Source organism: Lathamus discolor, chromosome 4, assembly GCF_037157495.1.
Source record: "Lathamus discolor isolate bLatDis1 chromosome 4, bLatDis1.hap1, whole genome shotgun sequence".
Taxonomy (NCBI): Eukaryota; Metazoa; Chordata; class Aves; order Psittaciformes; family Psittacidae; genus Lathamus; species Lathamus discolor.
Window position 1 is genome coordinate 33,526,831 of NC_088887.1, and position 8,774 is coordinate 33,535,604.

At 45.4% G+C, this 8,774-nt stretch overlaps 1 long non-coding RNA gene across 1 annotated transcript; it reads right to left on the bottom strand.

The window, feature by feature from the left end:
- Positions 1-5,725: 5,725 nt before the first annotated feature.
- LOC136012602 (uncharacterized) lies at positions 5,726-7,445 on the bottom strand. The gene is made up of 3 exons (XR_010611848.1): positions 7,369-7,445; positions 6,771-6,952; positions 5,726-6,346 (listed from the first exon to the last, which is right to left on the bottom strand). It is a non-coding gene; the product is annotated as an uncharacterized LOC136012602 (long non-coding RNA).
- Between the last annotated feature and the right edge of the window lie 1,329 nt (positions 7,446-8,774).

An 8,774-nucleotide genomic window follows, 5' to 3' on the forward strand; every position in this document is an offset into this window, starting at 1 on the left:
AAGCCTTCTTTGCTCTTTTTCAAAATTTATTATTTTTTAAATTTATTATTTTTTTAAAAAGTAAAATCCCATCCTAAGTAAAACAACACCTCCGGGTTGGGAAATCTGTGAGCCACAAACACTCCATGTCGAGGAGGCTATTCTGGGAAACATCTGCCTGCTGCACCCTATGCTTACATTCGCCTTAGGTCTTAGCTTTCAGCCACCGCCAGGCACGGGTTAGGAGCATGAGAAATGGGGCAGATGTGATCCCAGTACTGTATCTCCACCAGTGGGAGGATGATTGACTAAACCTGGCCATTCTCTGCTCTTCCATTCCCCGTGTGATCCCCCAGCACCCCCACCCCCTCACCCCCAGTGTTTGGCCTGTTGGATGGGACACTCTGCCCATTTCTTTTACTACTGACTTGAGGATTTCATACCTTTTTCAACCTATAAGGAGGCCCCTTGGCCACTCTCTGCTGACTTGTCTTCAAGCACTGGAGATGAGCACCTCACGCAGGGGCTAAGGTAAAGGTACACCACGATTTTGCTCAGCAGCAAAACAAAGCTCTCAGTACCCTTCCTCTGGTACCTTACACTTTTTTGGCTTTTTGGCAGTCACTGCACATTGAGCTGATGATTTCAGAGAGCTGTCAGTGATGACTTTCAGATCCATTGCCTGGTAACTACCATTTCCTAGTTTAGCATCGCATACACTCTATTTGGGTTACATTTTCTTGGGTATATTACTTTAAATTAACCTACATTGACTCTCATCTTCCACCTTTTTGACAACTCTTAGCGCGTTGTGAAGTCCTCCTGGAGTTCCTCACCAGCACTGTGGCATTTGACTACTCAGACTATTTGGTGCAATCTGCAAACCCAGAGATCCTCTCATCAGCCTGGGATTTCTGGCCACATTAGAGCCAAGGTGGCTGTTATTATGGTAAGGACCAAGAGGACTGCTGCAGGATTCACCCCTTCTTCTGTTTTCAGTTCCCAGTTCCTCCATAGGTTTCTGGATGGCCCCAAGTAAAACATCCAAGACTGAGCCTTTCTGACAGGGCTGCTGCTATTCTAGTACAAATCTCATTCACTCACCCTTATGTATGCCACTAGCAGCACCAAGCTGGTGTTCTGCCAAATCTCTTTTGGGTTTTCCCTCTCCACAAGTAGGTTTTGGGCCAGCACTCTTGTGGTGCAGGACCATATCTGGCAATGAACAGGATCAGCAGCAGCTTGTTCAAAGTGGAGACAGAGCATCTGGCCCTCAGGAGGGTTCAGTAAAACTCTCTGAAACTATGGTACTCTATAAATGCCAACCAGATACTGGAACTTCTTGTATTTTTGCTAAAAAAGCCTCATGGAATTGAAAAGGAAGCAAGACCTAAAAACCAATTTACATGTTCACAGCACTAGTGGAAAGCCTTTTTGATGCCCTCTCCAAGGATGGTCCAAATTTTGGCAAAGAATTGCCGGATCTCAGCCATTGCAGTTTGTCTTGTTTCTCTTTTTCTCTATGTGAAGCAGAGCACTAGTTGAACCCTCTGTGTTCACACAGCCATGTGACTGCAGCAGTGCTTCATATGCTAGACACATGAACTCTCAAAACACTACAGAAGGAATAAAAGGCATCCGTGTAAGCAAGAAGAATTCAAAATCCAGGCCAGGGTGCACGATCTTTGAGGAAGACCTCCAGTATCTCGTTTGCAATGTGTGCCATGTGATGTGCAGCCCGGAACCACACAATAAGGGAAGTTATTAAAAAGAAATAAAATAGGTTGGCCAGTGACAGCATAATTTGCTCTGCGCAAACTGAGATTTTCAAGTGATAAGTCTCAGTTATGAATAGGAGAGTTTTAAGATAATTCTGCGGTTTGGGGAAGGAACATCATCAGATCTTGCCACTTTTCTCCTTTCTGCCTCTACCCCTCTTGGCATTTACAACAAAGAAGCTTAACAAAACACAGTGAATAACAAGTATAACAAGTATGATGAAATCTCTGCACATGCAAAAGGGTATGTTCTTTGGAAGATGCTCTCTAGATAATTATCAAAATGGCCAAAACTCATATGGAAATTTTGCCATAATATTCTGCATCCTGAACCAAAATGAGAGAGAAAATGGAGAAGACCTGATTCAGAAGACCTGAATCCCCTTGAAGCCTGCATATCAAAAACCTATTTGTTCATTATTTTTTTCCACTGTGAACACAACCACAAAAGAAAATAGGTTTGTCCATGCATTACTTAACATTCAGTGTTTGGGCCACAGAGGGAAATCCAGAGCCCAGAGGGAGGTGGATAAGCTGAGACTAGAGGCTGTAGTTTGGAAACAGAGGAGGCCATCACACTGAGTGGTAAACCCACTCCAGGCCATCACCACTGTGTATTGGAGCTGACTAACCCTATCTCCTAGCCACATCCCAGGTACATGCACATGGAGCTAAAGGCAACACAGACAGGGGCTAAAACCTGCAGTCCCTCTGGAAAGCTGGTGGCCATACCCTTCCTTTCTGGAAACCTGGGTATGGGCTCACCATATGGCCAGGGGGGATAATGATAGAGCGACAGCTCCCACCCTACTTCATGTACCTGTAACTCGCTCACCTCCATGGCAAGGTCTGTGGTGGGATTGCACTGCCATGGGAGAGTTTCCAGTGTCCGTCTCCTACCTTGGCCCTATTAGTGAAGTGCAGAAAAGGAGGAAAGTGTTTCCCAGTAAGTAGATACAGATTAAAACTCAGTTTCAGGTACAGAGACCAGAATTCCCCCTCTCCTTCAGCTGGATGCTTGATTATCAGACTAAAAAGACCTGTTCCCACTTACACTGCCTCTCTTTGGTTGGATGAATCTCGAATCAATCTTATCCTTTTTCCTTTTTTTTTCTATTATTTTTTTCACCCTGACAGAAGGCAAAGAGCAGCCCAGCAGATGCAGCTCTTCCATTTAGCTTCCTCCCATTTGCAGGGAATTTTTGTTCTCTCACAGGGTGCTTTTTGCCCTACAGAGGAAGATGAGCTCTTCCAAAAGAAATATAATTCCTCCTACATGCCTTTGAACAGACCTGTTTGTTTGTTTTTCCCCCTCTTGAGTGCCAGCCCCTGGGAGATGCCAAAAACCCAGGTCCCTTGCTGAAGTCAGGACGGGGTCCCAAATCTCCTGCCCCATGGGCTGCCTACCCCATAGCTCAATTGACTGCTGCTGCTGGCGACCCAGCAGGGACAGTTTCTGCGTAAGGATGAGCTGGCTTTGAACAGTTTCCCCAGTGTCCCGGGCACAACGCTCCTTTTCTTCCTCATCAGGACTCTATGTCTGCTCTGCTGGCTTCCCAACTCTTTTTTTCCTTTAAAACAAATATAGGCATTGTTGTTTATGCAGGGAAAATTCCACTTTCTCTTAAAGGGGCTTTGCCAGGTTCTAAAAGCTTGGGATACATCTTTTCCACAGGCAGCACCTCCAGAATTCACACATTCTTCCCTCTCTCTTTCATACACATGAACAATTTTCATTACACATTTTTAAGCAATCTCTAAAATCCCCAGCTAGATCCCAGTGTCGTGATTGAGTCCCAGTCCCATGACTTATGCTTGCAAGGAAAGGAGACTCCTGCCCGTGAGGAGCAGTGAGGCCAGTCCCTGCGCAGTGCTCCCCATTTCTCTGCCCACTCCAGCCTTAAACAGCTCAGGAATAGGGGATTTGTCATTTCCCTTGGAGAAGGCTTGTGCAGGCCTTACCCTTACTCAGAGAAATGCTGTTTGGTTTTATGGTGTCTGCTGCTAAGTCCCAATCACCACACTTCTCCAGCAGGTCAGTATGGCTAGTTCTCAGTGCTGGTGTTGCTATCACCTATATGTTTACCAAGCCTTGAAGACACAGTCCAAAATGACCCTTGTTAGTGGTAACCCCAGAGCCTGGGCAATTCTGGCCATAATTGTGTGACTTTACCCAGGTCAGCCATGTGCAACGACTCATTCAAAAAAGAAAACTCCATCAGTGGAGACCACAGAGGTCCATATATGCTCCATCTGCTCTTCCTAAATGAGTGAACCTTTCCACTATCTGAAGTAAGAAGACATTTACCAGAGCACTGATGGTGCTGCCAGCTCTCTGCAGAGCACAGCAACCAGAACAGCCAGCGCAAAACAGCCTCACAGGGCAGAGCTTTCCACTGCAGCATTATTGGGCCCAAGATATTCATATTTTATTGCATCCATTTTTCTCCAAGAAATATTAAAATGCTCTCACTATTTGAAGGGAGGGGGCACTAAAACGCACAAGCTGCCTAGCTACCCCTAAGCAACATATCAAATAAAGCAATAAACGATTAGCATGCAGAATGGCTTTAAAGGGACCCACAGCAGTTTCAGGCCATCAGGGGAAGAATAGGAATAGAAATGATTCTGAAAATTATTAGTAATGCCTTAACAGCAGCCCGTTAATATCTCCCACAGCATTCTCAGTCGTTTGCACAACCGAGCTGCTGCTCCATGCCAATTACTGTCCCTGCGTTTCCCTCCGCTTGAGGCGGATGTGCAGAGGATCCGGCTGATACGAGAATTTACTGAGATTCTGCTGCTCTTGCAAGTCTCTGCTGCAGCAGTAGAGGTGGTGTTAGGCGGAAGGTCTCCCAGCTCTTCCTGTAAGGCTCTCCAGAAATAGTGTTTAAGCATGGCTCAGACAAGGAACTGGCCACCGCAGCTGCGTTTTTACAGTTTCTTCGCTGCAGGGATTAACTTCTCACTAATGGAGCTGCAGGGGACCAGTGGGAGCCATCTATGTCATGCACAAAACCCAAACCCTCTAAGGTTTGCCCAGTTTGGGTTTTACCTTCTCTTTCACCCCATGCTATCACAAAGCGCCTGCAGTGTGTAACTCTATAGCAATCCTTCATTACCATCAGCAGGTTTGCCTCCTTATTGATCTAATGTAACCTCTAAACTGGCCCTGCTTTAAGTAAGACGTTGCACCAGAGGTCCCAGCCAGCCTCACTTACCTTATGTCTTGGCCCTTTGCTCGTAAAGGCCCAACTCATCCCAGGGTTATGGCACAGCAACAAGAACAGATGCTGACAGCGGCCAGCCAACTCCTGACATTGCTTTCACCCAGCTGCATAAGGAAAGTTTGCCATACTGAGACAGGGAGTCCATAAAACTTGTGCCTTGGCACCTCCTCAGTGGGTTGGAAGTGTTGAAACAAACATCTTATAGAGGGTCCTGCCCTAATCTGAGGCCTGAGATCTGACATGATGGTGGGGAGCCATGCCAGGTACTGAGGTGCTGCTTCAGCTGTGGGGGTGCTGGTCAGGAGCTGCATCTGCAGATCAGGAGAGGTCTAGTGAAGAAGTCCACACAGGAGAGCTGGTTCTCCAGTTGCTCAGAGAGGCCCTTGTTTTGCTTTGGTTTTAAGTCACCGGGCTAGCACAGACTCTTTCACCCAGCCAGCCAGCCAGAGATCTGCAAACACTAAAACAAGGCAGGGAAAAGGGGGAACATGGCTTCTGCCTTCTCACTACAGCCCAGCAAAGACTTCCCCTGCCCTGACTGCCACCACTTGACTTCTCTTTTCCCACAGTGCTTTTTTTATCCACTTCCAGACAACAGGGATGGGGCCGGGAATGTGAGTGGAAAGTGGGTCAAGATCTTTATTGTTCCTTGTTCCTGTGTGTGGGTGGTAAGAGAAACATGAGAGCTTCTCCTTCGAAGAGGCCTCTTTGGCCTGGCTATAAATCAGAGCAGCTCCAGCAGCACAATCCAGGAAACACCCAGAGTGCATTATCGTTCCCCCATCAACATCCCCTCGTCTCCTTGCCCAGCTCCAAGCTCTCTGCCTGCTCCAGCTCATTCCTGCTCATCCCTACAAGCCAGCACAAGGGGCAGGAAGGGGGGAGAGGGGAGAGGCATTGCCTTCAGCTGCTCCGTGCTCCCAGAGCTCCCTGAGGACAGTGCATGGGTCTCCTTGCAGGGGGGAGAATGGGTATCATCTCGTAAAAGATGACTTGAATGTCAAGTGGGATTTGCATTCTGGAATAATTCTGCTCCAGACTGGGATAAACCAAGCTAGAGGAAGACACAGGGGACTATTGCACTATTGGTCTTCTCATTAATTTTCCCATGTAGACAAGCCCCAGGCTGAAATAGCTCTATCTTTCCTCTTGTCTCTGGAATAGGAGCACAGGGGCAGCATGAAGACATACATAAGGTGTCATTGTGGATACTTTGCCCTGTTCTGCCTCTGCGGGACACATAAGATTTTGGCCTTGGATGCAACGACCCCCAGTGCTATGGGGAAGTGGTGGATTCCTTCGCTTTCAGGACTGGACATGCAGCCATCATCCGCTGTAGAAGAGCAGTGCTGGTCAGCTCTGTTTGCAAAAATAGAGGAACAGAAAGTTGTATCCGGATTAAGTCATGGATGATAACTATGTGAACACAGAGTTCTCCACCAAGTTACAAAACACCAGCTGAGCTGCTAGGAAAAGAGTTTTCATGTTGCAGCACAGACTGTGAGCTAAACATTGCCTCTTTACTATTGAAAACCAAGGAAGGTTGCAACACGCAACCACATTTACAAAATGTGGGAGAAAGTTACATCATTGTATTGTAAATGTCCCTACTATTTTGGCTCTGCAGGCCTGCACGTCAGGAACAAGTGCTGAGCTCTTGAGTAACCATGTGTGTCAGCATACGGAAAACATTGCTAGAGATGCAACCACATCGCAAGTAGAAGTCGCTTTCAACATTTAGAGTTTTTTAATTGTTCTAAGTTTACTTTCTCTGGCTTCTTACCTGTAGTAGCAGGCTGTGAAGTTTAGGTGGTTTTAAACGCAGCCACTCCTGGCTAGCACTCTCAGGGAAGATGCTTTTTGAGCTGAAGACCTTCCTTAGTTGATTATTTTCATCTGCCAAAAAATGTACGTACAATCCAGTTGAGATGATTCGCTCTTGTGCCAGACTTATCACTGTTTCAGCTGCAAAAAAACATGTAGGGGACAAAAATTTAGACTTACGTTCCAAAATGTTCTACTGAAAGATCTGCTTCTTCATTTCTATGGTCTTGTCCCTCCCCAGTTTTGCCTAAAATGAGAACTGAAAACAGAACATCACATACTTTATGAATGAAATGTTTAATCTGATCAGAAGTAAACTGTGTATTTGGGGGTGGGAGAAAAGACACCAGAACAAAAAGTAGTTTTAACTCTAGTGTTTTAGACAAAGTATATTAGATCTTAATCATCCTTTCTTTTTAGTTACCTAGGAGTGCATGAAAAGATAAGGAGCTGTAGATACTTCCCTTGCTGGAGATGGGGGTTTTGCGCATGCTGTGTACAAAACAGTTTAAGCCTTACATTTTAATATGACATATTTATGGAAAAAAACTACTTACATCATCATGTTTCCAGTTCTAATGCAGATTGGCTTTCATATTTATGGAAAAGACAAATAAAATCAAGGCAATGTAGCTCAACCCAATGAAAGTCCTGACAGTATATCTGTTCCTCAGCTGTATTCATCTTTCTCATTTCTCACAGTACAGTATCAGTCATTGTTACAGACTCCAAGTCTGGACAAGGCCTGAATTTCTATGGAGAAAGACAAACAAACACTGATAAACCTAATTTAGGGAAGTACTCTGTTCTTCGGTTGTTTGCTTATTTAAAAGAAAACAAGCAACTGTGTAGCAATTCACAAGAAAATGTCAACAGATGACTAGCAGAAGGATTCTAATTGTTTCTTCTTCTTAGATCTGGCGAGCACTAAATCTGCCTTTTAGCCTTGTGAATGAGGTTTGTGATTATTTTATTGCTGGTTTTGTCATATTTGAAACTTAAGGTGGAACCATGAAGAAATCCAATTTTTATCCATGACTTCAATGACAATACACAAAGCGTTGCCAACAGGAAAACCACCTGTATTTGGATGCAAAGACAAGGGCAGGTTCACAACTGCAAACCTTTTAAGTGTTTTCCAGGTTTTGGAAGTTTTTCATCTTGAAAAATATATCCCATTCCTAAAATGAAACACACCGTGACCAAACACAACTACTACTTGGAAATATTTGTGAAACTGACTTCTCCTTGCTCTGGAAGATGTTGGAAGCCAGGACTGAAGGTGTATGACAGCCACAGCAAACATCTTACCTGGGACTATGCAGAGACCTCCAGAGCTGATGACACATGTCTGTACCGAGGAAGTAAACAATGCACATGCTAGCGCTGTGGTACAGCAGCCTCCAGGGTCCTGAGGCTGAGAACATGCTGACCTACAGCTCAGAGCACATACCCTGCCTGTGGTCACACCTCTGTACCTAACACCATTACTATAACACTCAAACTTGAAACATGTTTTCCTCTACACCTCAGTTCTTGTGCGCACAGGATTCACTAACCATAAGCATTCACACATTTTCTCCTCTACCTCATCCTGTGTCCCACAGTAAACAGCCGGAGAAAGGTCCAGCTCCTGTCGTGTCCTGGTTGCTGCAGTGACACCTGCCATACTAGCAATGCTGACATCTCTTGTCTCCTTGGTTTATCCCTGGCCATGGTTAGCATCCGTACAGCATGAAGCACAATGATGTCCTAGGTTCCACTTGACTCCCTAAGTAAAGTGGCTATGTCTAAAAGAGAGGTGGTTTGGAGAATACTTCTGAGTTTGTGGGTCCTGACATGAACATTACTCATGACCAAATGCAGTGAAGATAAGGTGGTAGATGCTAGCTACCCTTTTGTTATCTGTGGACCACCACAGCTACAGATCATGGCTAAGCCCTCAGCTAGGACCAGTGGGAAT